A 16,798-nucleotide genomic window follows, 5' to 3' on the forward strand; every position below is an offset into this window, starting at 1 on the left:
TTCCCATAACAAAATGCACTTCCATTCCTTATACCTTCTTTCTTTTGCATGCAATGATGTTTTTCCCTATTAATTTTTACTAGTTTTAATTTCATATTTTAATTAGAATCCTTAACCTTTAAAAACCTTAATTTCTAGTAAAAACTAAGAAATAAGAAATTATAAACTGTGCTTTACATTAGCATTCTGTAGCATGACAATCTTATAAATGCTATTTATAATTTCTAAAACTGTGCTTTCTTTCAGAAAATGTCTCAATGTGGCACCAAACATATTTATTAATAGTCCTAAAAATGTTTAGTTTTTCTGTAAAAGGAAGCCTATGTTCAGTAATGTTTCAGTATCTTATTTTATTTGGGAATAATCTAGATATTCAATAACCTTCCATCATTTCTATCTACGTTGTCACAAATGGCAGGATTTCCTTCTTTCTCACGGCTGAATAATATCTATCTATTATTTATCCATGGGTAATATCCATTCATTTATTATTGATGGATATTTAGGTTGTTTCCATGTCTTAGCTATTGTGAATGACATGGCAATGAACATGGGGGTATAGATATCTCTTCAAGATTCTAGTTTTCATTTCCTTGGATATATATCCAGAAGTGGGATTGCTGATCATATGGTGGCTCTATTTTTAAACTTTTGAAAAACCTCCATACTGTTTTCCATAGTGGCTGCACCAATTTACATTCTCATCAGCAGTTCACCAGACTTCCCTTATTTCCACATCCGTGCCAACACTTGCTATCTCTTGTCCTTTTGATCATAGCCATTCTAGCAGGTGTGAGGTCATATCTCATCGTGGTTTTGTTTGCATTTCCCTGATGATTATTAATGTTGAACACCTTTTCATGCACATGTTGGCCATTTGGATGTCTTCTTTGGAAAAATGTCTATTCAGATCCTTTGCCCATTTTTAAATTGGATTTTTAGTTTTTTTGCTATTGAGTTGAAAAAAGAATGTCTTGAGAAATTTTAACCTGGAAAACAGACTTAACGGTAACATAAACTTCAAGAGGTTAAGGACTGCATCACTTTCCCTCCTGTTGTACTCCCCTAATGCCAAGTACAGCATCTGATAGGGTGGTAGGTAAAATTTCTTTTCTGAATGAATTGAGTAAATAAGTAATAATTTAAAACATACAAGAATGATATGAAGGGATATAAGATATATCTGAAGGGTTATTGAGTAAAATGGGAAACCGTTTTCCTTTGTGGCACCAGAAGGTAGAAGTAGGAACAATAAGTAAAAGAAGACAGATTATTAGGCAAATATTTTAAAGTACTTGTCAATGGTCAGTACTGTCCAAATATGTAATGAATTACCTGAGTTATTTGGGAGGACATGGGTGGCCACAGGACAGAAGTAATTTTACAGAGGGATGGGACATTGAATTAAGGTCTTAACGTTCTTTTCAACAGGATACGTCCCCTTAAGCTGATGGAAACATGAAGAGAAAGGGATGTACCTAGAAATGTAAAAAAAATTTTTTGGCATTTAAAAAAAATTTTATTTTATATTGCAGTATAGTTTATGTACAATGTTGGGTTAGTTTCAGGTGTAGAGCAAAGTGACTTATTTATACATAAACATTTATCTACTCTTATCCAGATTCTTTTCCTATATAGGTTATTATAGAGTATTGAGTAGAGTTCCCTGTGCTATACAGTAGGTCCTTGTTGAAATGTAAAATTTGAAAGGTTTTGGAGTTTCTTTATATATTCAACTTCCATTCTCATTTGGCTTCTCCCTTAAATTTGGGCCTTATCAGAGTTGAGGGGAGAATGGTCCTCAGGCACTGGTGGTCCCTGAAGCTGGTAAAGTGCCTGATTCAGACATTATCAAAATTAAATCATCACATATAGTTAGTTTAGGAAAATGTCTACCTCTGTAGGTATGTGGTTACTAGGTAGAAGGACTGAAAAGGCAGCTTGCATTACTGGTAATTCTTTAGAAGCCAAAAGTAATTCTTCTTCAGTCAATAATAATGGCAAAACCAAAAATAATTATTAATAAAAGCACCAGTAGCAGTAAAAATCTATGATAAATAATAAAAATAAATAATGAAAAGAACTCATGTGTACCAACAACTGTGCCGTATTCCATAGAACTCATTTGATGCTACAAAACACATTAGGGACTATTATTATCCCCATTTAACAGATAAGAAAACTAAGGTTATGTGTGTTATGAATCCTACTTGCCATACTTGAGGCCACACTGTTAGAACTGGCAGTTAGAAGCAGATCCTAGTAAATACACAGTCACATTATTACACACACTAGAAGCCATCTTCTACACCTACATGCTCCATTAAAACTGGTGGAAATGAAATATTTGTGTGTGTCTCTGGAAAGTAGGTTATGCCTTAAACATGTGAGCAAGTTGTTCCTTCTTTAGAAAGGATTAAGGAGGAAATCGCTAAAGAACAGTATGTTGACTCTTAGGTTGGAATTTGAGCACTCAAGGAAGTCCCTTGGTAAAACCCTACATTGTCCACACAGTTCAGGTTACAGACTGTGGCCAATTAAGAGTCTTAAAATCCCATAAGTCATCTGCTGAACTTTACATTAAGAATTTAACAAACACTGACTGCTAATACAATGTTTACCAAAGGAAATATTTTTTTTCTAAAGTTTACAGGAAAGATCCAATATTTGAAAACATTTTAAAAAACAGTTTTTAATTTTAAACTGTAAAGCATGCTCATGATAAAATTTGGTAAAAGAAAAGCTGTATAAAAAGGAAATTTTCTTGTTAGAAAAGACCTCCTTTCTAAGCCCTCATGGATCATATAACGTCTATGTATTTGTTCTGATTCAGGCTTTTGGAGACGCATGGTCTAAGCCCTGTATCTTTTCCTTATCATAGCCCACCATGTAACTGAAGGCAACGACCCACTATCCCACCTCCTTGCCAGGCTGGATCTTCTTTTCTACAGTCTAAATGTGGTAATAATAAAAAGGTATTGAATTGAGGATTTTGGCTTTAAAGGAACAGGGACCCACTCAAGAGAAAATGTCATTCATTAGAAGGGATTCAAAGTGGTGCTAGAAAGCCATCAGAAGCTGCGATTGCTTTAGGGATCAGCTCCTCTTTCCCTTCTTGTGGGTCACAGGGTTGCCATCTTCGTGTGTGTGTGTGTGTGTGTGTGTGTGTGTGGTACGCGGGCCTCTCACTGCTGTGGCCTCTCCCGTTGTGGAGCACAGGCTCCGGACGCGCAGGCTCAGCGGCCATGGCTCACGGGTCCAGCTGCTCCGTGGCATGTGGGATCTTCCGGGACCGGGGCACGAACCCGTGCCCCCTGCATCGGCAGGCGGACTCTCAACCACTACGCCACCAGGGAAGCCCCCGGTTGCCATCTTTTAAGGCAACCCTGCTTCCTCTCTGCTCTACTCTTTCTCTCTGACAGCAACTTCTCTATATCTTTTATCTTTCTTAAAGTTTCTGCTTCCTTATAATTTCACCTTGCCATAACCTGTCTTGACTCAAAGCAGTCTTTAGGTTTCAGCTTCTATCACCTACTACTTCATTTTCTTGGATTAACATTTTCATGTTTCTAAGATGAAAATTCTGACCTAGCTCAGTGTGTATGTGTGTGTGTGTGTGTGTGTGTGTGTGTGTGTGTGTGTGCGCGCGTGCGCATGCTAGGTCGTACCATAGTTCCTAGTTCTCAGGCCAGCCTGTAGCTTGTCTGCTCTGGAGCTAGTGCTTGGTCCCAGGGTAAATCCATTACAGCCTCTGGATTGGGATCTTGTGATAACCCTCATGGTCATCGAGTAAATAGGCGCTATGGGAGAGGCAGCTTCCTTCCATCAGCACAGCAGGTATCCCTAGGCTCAGCCTATGCAGCGGAATCATAACCCTCTACGTTTCCTTAAAGATATTTAAGTACGAAATGTTCTCAAATACACATGACTCAGTAATACTCACCAAGACTGTGAGGCTCTACTTTTCCAATTTTAAAGAATAAAAGCAGCTAAAATGAAGTATTGGGCCCAAAGCCAGTGCTGTTAACAAGAGTTGTCTAGCATTGTGGTCTATTTGATCTTAAGACAAGTGTTCTTTCTTCTATATCAGAGGTTCTCAAACTTTGACACGCATCAGAATCACTTGGAGGGCTTATGAAACCACACGTTGTTGGGCTGCAGGCCAAGTTTCTGATACAATCAGTGGGTTTAAGAGCAAGCCAGAGAGTTTGGTGACAAGTTTCTAGAGAAATCCTCGATGTTGACCTGAGGATTATACTTTCAGAATCACCATCGTATATAAGTGGCTTCACCTGCGTCTCTCACTGATAAGCAATTGTAAGATGCAATTTTTTTGGTTGCCCAGTAAGCTGGTGACAGGAGAGTGTAATTCTACTTATCTTCTTCGTAGTGATTTGGGACCTCATAACTTTTTGTTTTCCCTGGAACAGAGGGTGGGAATAGACCCAGTCATTTACAAGGCTGGGTCAGGGCCGTGGGTACCTCCTTGAATCTCATTTTGATTTACCAATCTGATCAAACACCTACATCTGTGTAGGTCACACAGATTTGAGGACAGTCATAGACCACCGGAAAAACAGCCGCATGATGAGCCCTGAGTTTTGCTCATTGAGTAGCAGGAAGAGACTTAGAATGAGATGCAGAAGATCTGGATTCCAATCCCGACTACCAGTTTATGGTATGACATTAGGACCATTCGAATAAACCCAAACCTGTTTACTTCTCTGCATAATAGAGATATTAAGACTTGCCAAGTTCCTGTACTTTGTGGATATTACATGAAATTATATATTTATTTCAAATATATGTATTTTATAGTTTACAAAAAGAACTTTGTAAACTGTAAAACCATAATAATGATTATGATTATGGAGGTGATAGTGTTGGCCTTTGAACACTCCTACTCTGCTCTGTAAATAGAGGTGTGGAAGACAAGTTAGAGTGAAAAAGGAAACGGAGAATTCACACCCATTAGGAGTGCTATTAAAAAAAAAAAGAAAGAAGATAACAAGTATTGGCCAGGATGTGGAAAGATTGGTATCCCTGCTCATTACTGGTAGGAATGTAAAATGATGCAGACTGTGGAAAACAGTAAAAACCCTCCTCAAAAAAATTAAACATAGAATTACTACATGATACAGCGATTCTACTTCTGGGTAATACTCAAAAGAACTGAAAGTGGGGACTCACAGATATTGGTACACCTAATACAATATTTGTATTGTGAATCATAACAGTATTATTCACAGTAGCAAAAAGATGAAAAGAACCTAAATTTCCATTGAAAAATGAACGAATAAGCAAAAGGTAGTATATATATTCAACAGAGTATTATTTGGCCTTAAAAAGGAAGGAAGTTTTTCTTAACACCTTTATTGGAGTATAATTGCTTTACAATGGTGTGTTAGTTTCTGCTGTATAACGAAGTGAATCAGCCATACATATACATAGATCCCCATATCTCCTCCCTCTTGCGTCTCCCTCCCACCCTCCCTAGCCCACCCTTCTAGGTGGTCACAAAGCACCGAGCTGATCTCCCTTGGAAATTCTGATACATGCTAAAACGTGGATGAGCCTTGATGGCGTTATGCTAAGTGAAATAAACCAGTCACAAAAGGAAAAGTATTGTATGATTCCATTTACATGAGCCTAGAGTTGTCAGATTCATAGAGACAGAAAGTAGAATGGTGGCTGCCAGGGGCTGGGGGGAAGAAGGAAATGGGGAATTACTGTATGGGTACAAGTTTTAATTTGGGATGATTAAAAAGTTCTGAAGATGGATGGTGAAGATGGTTGCCCAGCAGTGTATGTACTTAATGCCACTTAACTGTAGATTTAAAAATGGTTAAAACAGTAAATTTTGTGTTATGTATATATTTCCACAAGGAAATTCAAGGAGTTGGTGAATTCTGAGCAACTGTGAGAGTTTAGGGAATAACCCGGCTACTCTTGTTGAATTAGGAAAAATTTATTCTCGAAATGCTATAGGCATGTCAGCCTTGCTGTCTAGGGCTTATGAAATGGTAAGTCTCATTGGGGAAGATTTGGGCGGGACAGCTGACCTTAGAGGATTTTGCTAGAAGAAAAGCTGATAGGAACTTAGAAATCAGCAGTTGCCACCAGCAGTTACCTGTCACGAGGCATCTATGGCTCTTGGCTGTCTGCCTTCTCAGACACTACTCACTCTTTTGAAAGACCTCCAGTCTTCTTGATCCCAAAGGAAAAGCCCAGGAGTGTTGGGTCAGGGGAGGCAGGTACCATTGTAGATACGTAGAATGTTAGTGCTGGAAGGAGGCTTGGGATCATCAAACACAGCACCCTTCATTTAAAATCCTCTGCTCAGAAAGAATGCCTTGCCAGAGGTTACACAGCTGCTGTTAAGCAGAGCAGGGATTAGAGGCCATATGCCCTGCCTCTTAAGTTCTTTCCATGGCATCAGGCTGCTTCATGAGTGCACAATATCTCAATTATCCAATTCTTGACTCAGAGGCGCACTAAGATAGAAATTATCAACATTTTTCCTACTGTGTTGTCTATTCTGATGCCTTTTCTCTAACCATCACCACAGGTGCACCCCACCTCACTGCATACCACATTGCAGCTAGAGTAGATTTCCCAAAACATGGCTCTTATCATACCATTTACATCTAAAAACTTTTCATGGCTCCTTATGGACTCTAGGAAAACTGTGTGAACTTCTCATTAAGACATTCAAAATTAAAAACCTGGCACTTAATAATTAAACTCCAATGTATGCTCACACTGGAAATATATACAACTGAAAAAAGGATAATGAAGAAACTGCATGTTTAGAAAAAGGCTCTAGGTTATATTGGAAGCAGAAGGAAAAAGAGATGCATGCCATCGTTTGGGTATGAAAGAGAGGGAATAAAATAACTTGTTTATATTTTATCTTATTTACATAAACAAATGGTCAAAGGATAAATAAGACACGCTTTTGTATCATTCAAGCCATGTATATGTGATAATTTTGCAAAAATAAAATAAAATCTGGTCCTTGACTAGTACTCTTTCTCTCTTATCATTCTCCACCAAAACCTTGAACTCCTACAATTTTAGAATTTTCAGTGTTTCTAACAATCTCAAATCTCTCATGAAGTTGACTTCCATTCCAGTGCTTATCTTCTACCCCACTTTTTTTTAACCTATTAAGTTCCTATGGCATTTTTTGTATCTTGCTTAGATACACCTCTTTTGTGAAGCCTTTCTTGCCTCCCCAGATGGAATTTAGTCCTCCCTTCCCTGGGTCCTTCAGCCCTTTGGTACGTCCACTATCATTCTCCCTCTGCATCCAAGAAATTGAACATCTACATACCAGACAGGGAGTTACTGAAGGCAAGGACCCCCACCTCCAGCCCCTGCCACAGTGCTTGCCACGGTGCGCAGTGTCATGGCTCATAGCACTGGCTTTATCTGATGACTCTTTTGCAAAAGATATTTGTTATTAAGCATGTATTTGTCACCATTAAAATTCTGTTTCCTAAAATTCATTGAAATACACATGGCCTTTCAATGCTGGTTATCTCTTTTAATATTTTAAGTTTTCAACCTTTGTTGAAAAAATATTTAGGGAGGGTGGGAGGGAGACGCAAGAGGGAGGAGATAATGGGGATATATGTGTATGTATAGCTGATTCACTTTGTTATACAGCAGAAACTAACACACCATTGTAAAACAATTATACTCCAATAAAGATGTTAAAAAATTAATTAGTCTTTCCTCTTATTTACTATACAGAGTTGTATGAGTTTATTTTTCTCTTTCTTTGATGATGAAACACTAGCCTGTTGTTTAGAACCAGGACCAGGGTGAGGGGAGTGAGGTCATCATCAAGTGCAAAGTTTGACCTTGTCTTCATTTAAAATTTTATATTTTGTTCATCATGGACATTTTTGCATTAATTTTGATTTGTAAAAAATTATTGCATCAGGGTATTATTTATCTTGAAGATGAATTTTTCAGTGTTCCCCTAAATTTTGCACCTGAGGTGAGTATCTTACTAGTTTCACCCTAGTACCAACACTGCTAATGTTGTGATTACCAAATACCATTATTTTAGTTGTTCAGAGGTTTCTGGCACAAATCTGACTGAATGTAGGGTCCCATTAGTACTTGAGTTTCTGATGGTATTTTCATGGAAGCTTATTGAGATAGTGTAGCTGGAATTTTCTCTGCCTTACTTGTTTCTTCCTGTCATACCATCTGCCCTCACCCACTTGTATGTTCCTAGGTTTTGGCCATTCCTCTACATCTGGCCTAAATTCCCACTCGCCATGAAGACTTTCTCAGACATTACCAGTGTTCGTCATCTTCCCACCCCTGGGGCCACTTATGCTAATTCTCATCCCAGCACTCAGGATTTAATTCTATCTCTGCAACTTTGAATTACAAATATTCAAAATGTTTATCTAGATTGTAACTTGTGTTTGAATTATGCTCAAGATTGACTATGCAATTGGTTATCACTGATTCCCTTGAAAGCAATTTTCTGTGGGAAAACCTATAAGCAAAATTTTGCTTTTCTCTCTTTTGTAGGAACATCATTCCAAGTTCCACCTCCTTTTTAGTTGTTAGTGGTATTACCTGTAGCTGATCTCCTATTGTCCTCCTATTGTCCTTTTTTGCTCTGATCAAGAGCTCTGATATTCTCTTCTGATTTTTTCTTAGCAATAAATTAACTGTGAATTGGGTATAAACTGGGAACAGCTGTCATGATTTGCTGGTTAGTTCATTTAATTTTTTTTCTTTGTTTTAGCATAGTTTATTAGGGTTCACATTGATTATTTTATTTATTCACAGAATGCATTTTTTGTTCAGTAGTTTAATTTTGACATAATTTTTTTTTTAGTTCATTTAATTTTGACCAGGAACTCATCTCCTTAGTCTCTGAAATCATGTATTGCAAATCTTTATCCTTTAAGATTTTATAATTCCTGGCATAGGCTCTAACCTTGGGATTATTATTCATCCATGTGCATCATCCCTGACAAGACAATGTTCTCATTGAAATGGCAAATATCTTCCATCTTACCTCCTGCCTGCCTCTTAAGGAATTAGGTCCTCTTTTTCGTATTTGATCTATTTTTTCCCCTCTAGGTCTTTCCTCTGTATGGGTTTAACCAAAGAAAAAATGAACATCTGAACCACTTAGCACTTAAGGAGAAGATTTATTATTTATAACCCAAAGGGAATTTGTTACATTATGAATATCATAAGTGTTAAGCAGGGAAGGGCTGTTTTCTTTTGGCCTTTGTAGACTATTAGGTGCTCCCAAAATCATGCCCGATGAAGACATAGAAACGTGGGATGAAGCAGCTGTTGTAAAGGCCATAGACCAGGCGAGGGGGCTTATGAGTAAGGTCACCTGGTACAGGTCCCCTCTGTTCTCTTGGGAGGAGGCAAAGTCCAGCCACAGGGACACTTGCAAGGATAACCAGCAGAGGAAGAGGGCAATCACTATGACTGCAAGGACCCAGAAGGGTAGGCTGGACCTGGTCATCTGGCTTTGTCTTAATTCAAGGCTGCAAGGATGAGCAGCAGATGATTATGGCCAGGGGGAGAATGAAGCCAAGGACAAAATGGCCAGAGATCAGCATTTGGTACTGCGGAATGATGATCTCCCTCCACAGTTGGTAACGCCCCTGAATTTCATTCCACAGGTCATAGTGGTTGAAGTAATAGGTGACCCCTTCTACCCGAACTGTTTTCTTGAAGACCAAGTAGGGGATACAGAAGGAGACTGCCAAAAGTCAACCTCTCAAAGCCCCCAAACTGCTTTAGCTGGTATGAGATGGTTTTGGGGACTAGATTGGCCAGAAGATCACAACACAATAGTCCATGGAGATGAGGATCAGAAGGAAGACACTGGCCGGAAAGTTAAGGATAGACATGGTGCTATTTAGCGTACAGAGCATCAGCCAAAGGGCTAGTGGTAGTGCAGAGCCACAGGGCGAACTGGAGACACAGCGAGAGGATGATGGTGAGGTCAGCCACGGCCAGATTGAGGTACCACGCTGTGTTGACTGTGCAGGGCGTGTAGAAACCAGCCACCCAGATGACAAGGCCATTGCCAGACAAGCCTAGGAGGAAAGTCACTATCATGGAAAAGATGGCAAGAGCAGACTTCACTATTAATGCCTCCAGGCTCTTGCTTATGCCGTTCTTACTGCCTAGAATGACTCCCCCACACCCTTTTCTGTTGGTGAATTCCTGCACACTCATATTCTAGTGGACTGAGTTGCTTCTTCCTCTGATTGTTCATAGTACGTGGTATATGCTTAATTTCAGCAACAATGCCTATGTATCAAATCACTGTCTCAATATATGTCTTAGAAATAACATCTTATTTTACTTTTACCATCTAATCTTAGGCAAAAGATTTAATCTCTCTGAGTGTTATATTCCTTCTCTTTAACATGGATATGTAGTATTAATACCTTATAGCATTGTTGCTAAGCTCTAAAGGGATAATCCTGTGAAATACTTCGAAATATATCTGATACATCAAAAATACTTGATGATGTTGGTTATTATTATTTTTGTTGATGTTATTTTTGTTGTTCTTATTATTTTTCATTTGGTTTATACTAGCCATTCCCTAAGCATTTGAAGAGAGCAACTTCAGGACATGTAATAGGGTTTGTCTGTCTAAAATCCTAGAATTCTTTTAGGGTAAGAACCCAGGATAAGAACATTTTTTACTTACCAGGAACTTGAAGTTTGGTGGCTATGTGTCCAGATAATTGAAACTTTTAGGAAATGTAACCTCATCCTTGATGGAATTTCTGTCTAATGTTTTTAAACAAATATTTTTTAAAACACCAATAAAAGAGTGCATAAGCATAGTTGAGTTTGATATTAATTATAACAGTAATAGCTCATGTTTATGGAATACAAGGTAGAGGGCACCTTTAACCTGTCTGTTGTCCTGTACTTTGGTGTCAGAAGCATGCAATAATAGCACTCTGAGATACCACATGAAATAGAGACTAAGGAAACAATAGAAAAGATCAAAGAAACTAAAAACGAGTTCTTTGAAAAGATAAACAAAATTGGTAAACCTTTAGCCAGACTCATCAAGAAAAAAAGGGGGAGGGCCCAAATCAGTAAAATCAGAAATGAAAAAAGAGAAGTCACAACTGACACCACAGAAATACAAAAGACCATAAGAGACTATTACAGGAGACTACTATATGCCAATAAAATGGACAACCTAGAAAAAATGGACAAATTATTAGAAAGGTACAATCTGCCAAAACTGGACCAGGAAGAAATAGAAAACATGAAAAGACCAATTACAAGTTCTGAAATTCAATCTGTGATTTAAAAACTCCCAACAAACAAAAGTCCAGGACCAGATGGCTTCACAAGTGAATTCTACCAAACATTTAGAAAAGAGTTAACACCTATCCTTCTGAAATACTCCAAAAAATGCAGAGAAAAGAACACTTCTGAACTCATTCTATGAGGCCACCATCACCCTGATACCAAAACCAGACAAAGATACCACAGAACAAGAAAATTACAGGCCAACGTTACTGATGAACATAGATGCAAAAATACTCAACAAAACACTAGCAAACCAAATCCAACAACATATTAAATGGATCAAACACCATGATCAAGTTAGATTTATCCCAGAGATGCAAGGATTCTTCAATATCTGCAAATCAATCATGTGATACACCGCATTAACAAACAAGAATAAAAGCCATATGATCATCTCAATAGATGCAGAAAAAGCGTTTGATAAAATTAAACACAGATTTATGATAAACACTCTCCAGAAAGTGGGCATAGAGGGAACAAAGCTCAACATAACAAAGGCTATACATGACAAAGCCACAACTGACATCATACTCAACAGTCAAAAGCTGAAAGCATTTCCTCTAAGATCAGGAACAAGACAGGGATACCCACTCTTGCCACTTTTATTCAACATAGTACAACAATCAAAGAAGAAAAAGAAATAAAAGAGATATAAATTGGAAAAGAAGTAAAACTGTCACTTTGCAGATGACATGATACTATACATAGAAAATCCTAAAGGTGCTACCAGAAAACTACTAGAACTAATCAATGAATTTGGTCAAGTTGCAGGATACAAAATTAATACACAGAAATCTGTTGCTTTTCTACATGCTAACAATGAAAGATTAGAAAGAGAAATTAAGGAAACAATCCCATTTACCATTGCATGAAAGAAGAATAAAGTACCTAGAAATAAACGGATGTAAGGAGGCAAAAGACTTGTTCTCCAAAAACAATAAGATGCTGATGAAAGAAATTGAAGATGACACAAACAGATGGAAAGATACACATGTTCTTGGAGAGGAGGAATCAATATTGTTAAAATGACTATACTACCCAAGGCAATCTACAGATTCAATACAATCCCTATCAAATTACCAATGGTATTTTTCACAGAACTAGAACAAAGAGTTTTAAAATTTGTACTCCTGCTTTCTTTTGATAAGTGTTAGCATGGGATGCTCCACCCCGCACCAGTTACTTTTAATCTATAAGTGTATTTATATTTAAAGAGGTTTGTTTTTATATGTAAACAACATATAATTAGGTCATGTTTTTTGCTCTACTGTGAAAATTTATGTCTTTTAATTGATGCATTTAGGCCACTGATATTCAAAGTGATAATTGATATAGTTGGATTAATATCTACCGTGTTCATTACTATTTTTTATTTATTTCTGTTTGATCTTCCACTGTGTTTCTGCCTTTTGGGGTTTTAATTGAGCATTTAATATGATTCTGTTTTCTCTCATTTCTTAGCATATTAGTTATACTTCTTTTTTTTTAAACTTTTTCTAGTGGTTGCCCTAGAGTTTGCAGTATACATTTATGACTAATCTAAGTCCACTTTTACATAGCATCATACTACTTCATGGGTAGTGTAAATAACTTATAATAACAAAGTAATCCTAATTCCCCCCTCCTATCTCTTGTATCATTGCTGTCATTCATTTCACTTTCATATATATGCATAAATAAGTATGTAAGAATACTAAATATATATATATATGCATAAATAAGTATGTAAGAATACTAAATATATATATATATATCATATATATATGCATATATATATGCATATATATGTTATATATATATGCATATATATGTTATATATATATGTTATATATATAACATATATATAATATATATGCATATATATATGCATATAACATATATATATGTTATATATATATAACATATATATATAACATATATATGCATATATATATATGCATATATATTATATATATATGTTATATATATATAACATATATATATAATATATATGCATATATATGCATATAACATATATATATATGCATAAATAAGTATGTAAGAATACTAAATATATATATATATATAACATATATAAGCAAATACATTGTTGCCATTATTATTTTGGACAAACTGGACAAACTGTTATTTGTTAGATAATTAAGAATAAGAACAATAAAATTTTAATTTTACCTTTATCTATTCCTTTTTTGATGCTCTTCCTTACTTTATGTAGATCCAGGTTTCTGACCTATATTATTTTCTTTCCCTCTGAAGGACTCTTTAAAAAACATTTGTTTCAAGGCATGTCCACTGACCACAAATTCTCTCAATTTTTGTTTGTCTGAGAAAGTCTTTATGAAGGATAAAAGCACTCATGAAGGATAATTTCACAGAGTATAGAATTCTAGGTTGATGTTTTTTTTCTCTCAACACTTTAAATGTTTTGGTCGACTCTTCTGGCTTATATGGTTTCTGAGAAGTCAGATGTAATTCTGTCTTTGTTCTTCTCTAAGTAAGGTGTTTTTTTTTTCCTCTGACTTCTTTCAGAATTTTTTCTTTGTCTTTAGTTTTCTGTAATTTGAAAATGATATGCCTGGGTATCGTTTTTGGGCATTCACCCTGATTGGTGTTCTCTGAGGTTTCCAGATCTGTGGTTTGGTGTCTGACAATAATTTGGGGACATTCTCAGTCATTATTGTTTCGAGTATTTCTTCTGTTCCTTTCTCTTTCTTCTCTTTCTGGTATTCCCATTACATGTATGTTACACCTTTTGTAGCTGTCCTAGAGTCCTTGGATATTCTGTGTTATTGCTTTCAGTCTTTGTTCTCTTTGATGTTCAGTTTTCAGGGATGGTATTGATATATCAATTAGCTCAAAGACTCTTTCCTCAGTTAAGCCCAGTCTGCTACTAAGACCATCAAAGGCATTCTTCTGTCTGTGACAGTGTTTGTTCATTTTTATCTCTAGCATTTCTTTTTGGTTCTTTCTTAGGATTTTGATCTCTCTGCTTACATTGCCCATCTGTTCTTGCATGCTGCCTAGTTTATCCATTAGCATCGTGAGTATATTAATCATATTTGTTTAAAATTCCTAGTCTCATAATTCCAACATCTCTGCCATGTTGAATTCTGATACTTGCTCTCTCAGTTTCTTCAAATTGTAGTTTTTGGCCTGCCTTGTAATTTTTTTTTTTTTCTTACAGCTGGATATGATGAACTGGGTAAAAGGAACTGGTGTAAATAGGCCTTTAGTAATGAGGTGGTGAGGTTTTGGGGGAGGGAAAGTAACATTTCGTCCTACGATCAGGTCTCAGTCTTAGTGAGCCTGTGCCTCTGGATTGTGGGTTGGAGTTGGGTGTTTCCCTTCCCCAGATCAGTTAGGCTCTGATGATACTCCAGCTGGTTAGACTCTGGTTAACTAGCTTTCCCTGATGGCAGGCCTTGTTAAGAACAAAGTGCTCTGGTATATTTCAAATTGATTCCTTTTCCTCCTTGCTCTGCCTGAAGCCCAAGAGATTTTTCTCTGATATTTACTCTGGAAATCTTGTTGAGCTCTTGGAGATAGATCTCATAATATTGTGCCTCTCCCCACCCATGACTGAGTCCCTCTGGAGTTTTTAACTCCCAGAGTTGTCCATGCTGAGCTTCCAGCATTTCTTCAATTATACTTCAGGTTTTCCTACCCCAGCACTAGGTCCCCAGGTGGTTTCCACTCCTGAGTCTGCGCCGCTAAGCCGGTGACTCCTTGTAATCACCTGGCTTTCTCTCCAGTCTTGGGGCAGTTTACCTGGTGTCCTCATGGGTCTTATGGATCCAAGACGAGTTGTTGATTTTTTTAGTCTTTTGAGATTTTTACTTGTTGTTAGAACAGAGCAGTGACTTTGAAGCTCCTTATACGTGGAACCAGAAAACAGGTCTAGCCTTTCTAAATGCTTTCTACTATTACTGATGACAATATCTTGGAAGTCCTGTATTTGGCACCCATAGACTAGGGAATGCAGAGAGGATTGAATATTAACGCAGCCTGTGTTCACCAGAATGCCTTCTTATTTATCCAGGTTCTGGAATGACAGAAAGATCCTGAAGGTGTCCCCCTACACTGCTAAATATTTAGGATGCTGTAAAAACCTCTGAGGATTAGAGGCTCTCAGGGCTTCCAGGGACATTAGTCACTTTGCTTACTCTGCCATCACTCTGCACGCCATCCCCCTCTCCCCAACCGTAAACACCCACACATATCTCCAAATCCAGTGTAATATAGTTTCCAAACCTTCTGCTACAGTTGAGACAGTATTTCTTTTAGCTTATCATTTGAGAAATAAAACAAGAAGCAAAAACAATAATTCCCCCACCCTCCCTTTTAACTTTGCAATTCATTACTGCTCTGTAGCACAAGCCCTGGCATAAAGAAGGTATTCACTAACCCATTGTCTGTTGTTTTGTTTTGTTTTGTAGCAAACTGTAACACAATCTCTGAACTGGCCACAAGGGGGCACTTGTGAACTGTTTTGAAAATTGATTTGGGTTCAACATCAAATTTCACAAACCCTCACGGCTTCCCGTGGTTTGGACTTACTCCTCCGTGGAAGAAATAAAACGTACATTTGTGGAGCTTCTAGAGCAGGGAGGCATATCAGACATAATCTAATTCAGCTTCTCATCCTGAAAGCCCCAGATGGCAGGACCTGTGATAGCATTACTCTTTTAAATATTGGTGAGGCACTGTGAGTTATTTTAAATATTTTTAAAAAAGAAATATTTTAAGCATTTAAATTGGTGTTGGGCACCAAGTAGTTTTCCTTTTGACTTTAAATTATTATAACTTTACTGGGACTTCCCTGGCAATCCAGTGGTTAAGACTATGTGCTTCCAATGCAGGGTGTGTGGGTTCGATCCCTGGTCAGGGAACTAAGATCCCACATGCCGCGTGGTGCAGCAAAAAAAAAAAAAGAATTATTATAACTTTACTCATTTGATAGTCCACACCTTAAAAAATTTGAGACCCATAGGGAAAAATATTTGTGCATCAGCATTCACTGAGTTGGAGACTTCTGCTTGTGATACAGTCTGAGAAATGGTGGTGAGAAGCTTCACTAATTTTAAAGTGGTTTATTGCAATCTTGAGCACTTTCTTCTTGAATTAAGCTTCAGGTTAAGGAAGCTGTTGGAATCTATGATCATAGACTTGGAAAGGGTAATAAAGAGGATATAATCTATCCTTTTATCTATTATAAGAACCTTTTCTACAGTAAATGTGACATTAGCTAACCTCTATTTTGGGGTTTCAATACTGATACACTAAACTGTACATTCCTGTAGTTTCTAATCGCATTTCAAGAGAACTCTCAAATTCTATTTTACATCCAAGTCTATTCTTCCTTCATCGTGATAGGTCCCCAAGTATTTGAACAATATTTTAAGGTCTCCTTGATTCGTCTTATCTCCAGGTTGATGTTCCCACATTCATT

The sequence above is a fragment of the Pseudorca crassidens genome, chromosome 3 (assembly GCF_039906515.1).
Source record: "Pseudorca crassidens isolate mPseCra1 chromosome 3, mPseCra1.hap1, whole genome shotgun sequence".
Lineage (NCBI taxonomy): Eukaryota > Metazoa > Chordata > Mammalia > Artiodactyla > Delphinidae > Pseudorca > Pseudorca crassidens.